The 3,895-nt window shown below is 40.7% G+C and overlaps 1 pseudogene; it reads right to left on the bottom strand.

Annotated features, from left to right (window-relative positions):
* Positions 1 to 1,364: 1,364 nt before the first annotated feature.
* Positions 1,365 to 1,766, bottom strand: LOC109445819 (large ribosomal subunit protein uL24; annotated as a pseudogene).
* Between the last annotated feature and the right edge of the window lie 2,129 nt (positions 1,767 to 3,895).

Genomic DNA, 3,895 nt, shown 5'->3' with positions numbered 1-3,895 from the left:
CCACTAGCAAACGATGATGACTCACTAAAAACTCATATGATGGTTAGCATTGTTTTTAGCAATAAAGTATTCTTAAGGTAGACACATTGTTTTTTAGACATAATGCTATTACACACTAATTAGACTAACGTATACTGTAAACATCACTTTTATATTCACTGCGATGCCAAAAAATTCATGTGACTCGCTTTACTGTGATATTCGCTTTACTGCAGTGATCTGGAATAGAACTGCAGAATCTCTGAGATGTGCCTGTATACTAATTTTAATAGTTACTCAATGACTTGTTTCTAAAACGGTTACAGCAATCCTATTATATCAGCAATGTGTGAAAGTATGTATCACTCCGCATTCCTACTTACAATTAAGTATAAGGGTTTTAAATTTTGTTCCAGTTTGGTGAAAAGTGATTGTATTATTACTTTATATGCATTTTCATATTACTGTGAAATTTCTCATTTCCATGTTTCTTGGTTATTTGCACTTATTTAAATTGGCTATTCATATTTTTTACTCATTTGTCCTTTGGGTTACTTATCTTTTCTTATTCACTTCTTAGAGTTTATTCTTTAATTATAAAAATTAATTGCTGAAGTATCATTATATAACCAGTTTTTCCAACTTCTCTTGGGTTTTATTGCCATAAGATTTTAATTTTAAAGGCTTAAATATATCTACATATTTTTAATAACTTCTGGGGTTTCCAACCTTGATGAAGATTTCCCCTGCCTTAGATGGTACACAGTCTCTCATACCTAAAACAATTATTACTACTACACTTATTGTATAATATATCTAATGGGGTTCTTTTAATGGTTTAAGAGCAGGATCCAATTTTATTTTCTTCCATTTGGATAGCTAGTAGTGTCAGTACCATGTGTGAAATTACCCACCCTTTTTCATTTGGTAAAATCACTTTAGTCAAATATTAAATTATCATATATATGAGGGTCTACTTTTGGATTCTACATTTGGTTCCAGTGACTAATACGTCAGTCCATAGCTATTGCCAGTGTCATATTCATGAAAACCCTCTGTGTTTAAAGCGCTCATTCAGTACGTTAAGCTCCCCTTGAATGATCTTCCCTTGTTTTCAATTAGTAGGAAGTGCAGCTTGGATAAAACTTATTGGCTACCATACTGCCACTTGGCAAAGCACTGATCTCCCTTTCTTTCTTTCTTTCTTTCTTTCTTTCTTTCTTTCTTTCTTTCTTTCTTTCTTGCTTGCTTGCTTGCTTGCTTGCTTGCTTGCTTGCTTGCTTGCTTATTGCTTGCTTGCTTTTTTTTCATTTTAACAATTTTTAGTGAAAGCTGTCTGACAGATTACTTTATTCCTGCATCTTTTCAATTGTTTCTTCCTTATATTAGCCCTTTTCCTTTCCTTCTTGGTGAGATTTGGCTTTCGGCTCAAGGATCTGTTTGCGGTCTTCGTCCAGCTTTGGTCTCGTGGTCACCACCTTGCTGAGGTGACTGCCCCCTGGAACAGTTGTGCCATTAACTTTCTCCCACTGCACTTGTTCAATGTAGATGACGTATTTCTTCCTGTAAACCTGGGCGACTTTGCCAATTTGCTGCCCTTTATAGTGTCCTCGGACAACCTGAAGTTTGTCATCCTTTCGGATGGGCATGGATCGAACATTGTACTTCTGTCTCAGCTCTTTGGAAAGAGGAAAAGACATAATCTTCCTGCGAATGTGGGAAGGTGCATGGAAATGGCTTTTACGGGTCTTACCCTGGTCAGAAGTTGCAAAGGGGTTGAACTTCATTTTGACCACTGGCGCTTCAGCGATGGCTGCAGAAGACAAGAGCAATGATCCCCCTTCTTTGAAGTCAGCCTGCATGTAGCATAGTCTAATTTAGGAGTAAAATCCAGCATGCTTACAGTCCGGGACATTACGCAGGGCATGTACCCTAGGAGGTGAGGATCCTAAGGACATCTTAGAATTCTGTCCACTGTACCCTCTAAACTCCTTTCTACGGAGGAAGGATTTTTTTCTTTCAGGGACAGTTTCTGAACTCTCCTTTGTAATCTGAGACCTGGACAGATTTCTACCCAGAAGCAGTGAGAGTTAGAGCCGCACTTCCTCTCCCAGAAAGTGGCAAGACGCGAAGCAGGCTGGGAGCACAGGCCTTCGGAAAGGAAGTGCGGCCGGGGAACCTCAAGACAGAAGGAAGAGGAAGTCAGAGGAAACAGCTTACGAGAGAGGGGACCAGCAGATCAGAGAGGCACGGTTTCCATTTGCTTCCTGAGTGGGACACTGGGAGGAAAAGGCAGGAAAGAATCACAGGCTTGATTTCAGGTAAAGATTTGGTAGGAAGATGAGAGTGAGAAAGGGAATTGAGAGACGGGGAAGAAAGATTTTTAAGAAACACTGCTTCGAGTTCAAATTGCATCTACTGGGACACTCTTTAAGAGAAACCAGTACAAACATAAGTTTGCTTTTAATAATGTTTGTGACTGGACTGTCTTTCCTTGAATATGATTCTGTGCAGAGAGTGGGCCCAGGGACATAGCTTCAGGTTGCATATGTAGGTACCTTATCTTACTAGTAAGCTACAAGCAGTGTTGTCCTAGAATGTCAACAGAAATACCGAGCAGCAAGGCGAAAGACAAGCATAGGTTTTCTTAGAAATGTACCATCTAATATCATGAAACAGCTGTTTTATTTATTAAACAAAGTACATAATCTGTCATTGCCAAAAGAGCTACACCAACGCCAGACATCTGCAATTCTACCAGGGAGTCCTTCAAGGTCAGGAGCTGTGTCTTGATCTTATCTGTATTGCCTAGTTCTTAGCACAGAGTATATATATATATGTATATATGAGAAAATATGCCTTGCAGCCAAACCTATTTGACTAATACCTATAATAGGTAACACAAAGCACTTACGAACTTTCAGACCACATTATAAAATATTATTTTCCTTATGTTGGTGATAGAAACTCCTGTATGGGAGGCACAGAGAGGCTAAGGGACTTGCTCAAGTTCACACAACGAAAGCCAGGAATTTAACAAAGCTATTCTGAGTCTTTAGCTTGTGCACTGGTCCCTAAGCTATGAACCTCTAGTAAGGGACGATGGGATTAATATGCTATATGTCTTCCACCTTGAAAGGAGCAATAAGACCCAGGAGGGTGTGGAATGATTTAATGGAGATGTCCCCGGGGCACCAGCTATTTCCTACAAGCCCTGGAGAACTCGCCCTGACCACTAGGTCCTTGCTAGGAAGAGTGGCTGGTGAGCCAACCACATCAGCAGTATAAGGGAGGTTGTTAGAAATGCAGAATCTTAGCCACCACCTCCAGACCTAATGAATCAACATCTGCTTTTTAAAAAGATCCCTGGGTGACTCATACACCCATTCAATTTTGAGTGGCATCACTTGAGCCATATTACCTAGGCTGGCACAGTGACAGAACGCTTGCTGCAATGCTGGAATCGTCCTACACCTGCACCATCCAATACAATACCCACTGGCCACACGCGGCTATTAAGCACATGCAGCTACTATGCGTGAGGACATGAGTGTTTCATTTTCTGTAATTTTGATTAATTTGGATTTAAATAGCCACATGCGGCTAAGGGCTGTCTTGTTGGACAGCACAGAGTCTAGACTTATTGATCTCCGGTGTCTATTTCTCTATGATCCAATAAGCCTTTGTAAAGTCTCATTAAGAGTCTTGTCTTGAAACAGCTGCATTAGGGAATAGAGTGGAGGACTTTGTGTCACTTCCTGGCTTGGGTCAGAGCATTCCAGGAGGCAAGGAATCACAGCACAGAAGGCATCGGTGACCCGACTGATCTTGGGACCAGCCTGACGTGCCTGTGTACTTCTGCAATCGTCTGTGCATTTTCCCGTGCTCACATGTGTAGTATCATCTTCTGGTTCCT

Source organism: Rhinolophus sinicus, linkage group LG02, assembly GCF_036562045.2.
Source record: "Rhinolophus sinicus isolate RSC01 linkage group LG02, ASM3656204v1, whole genome shotgun sequence".
Lineage (NCBI taxonomy): Eukaryota > Metazoa > Chordata > Mammalia > Chiroptera > Rhinolophidae > Rhinolophus > Rhinolophus sinicus.
The sequence above is the reverse complement of the archived record's forward strand: the minus strand, read 5'-3'. Positions and strand labels throughout refer to the sequence as shown.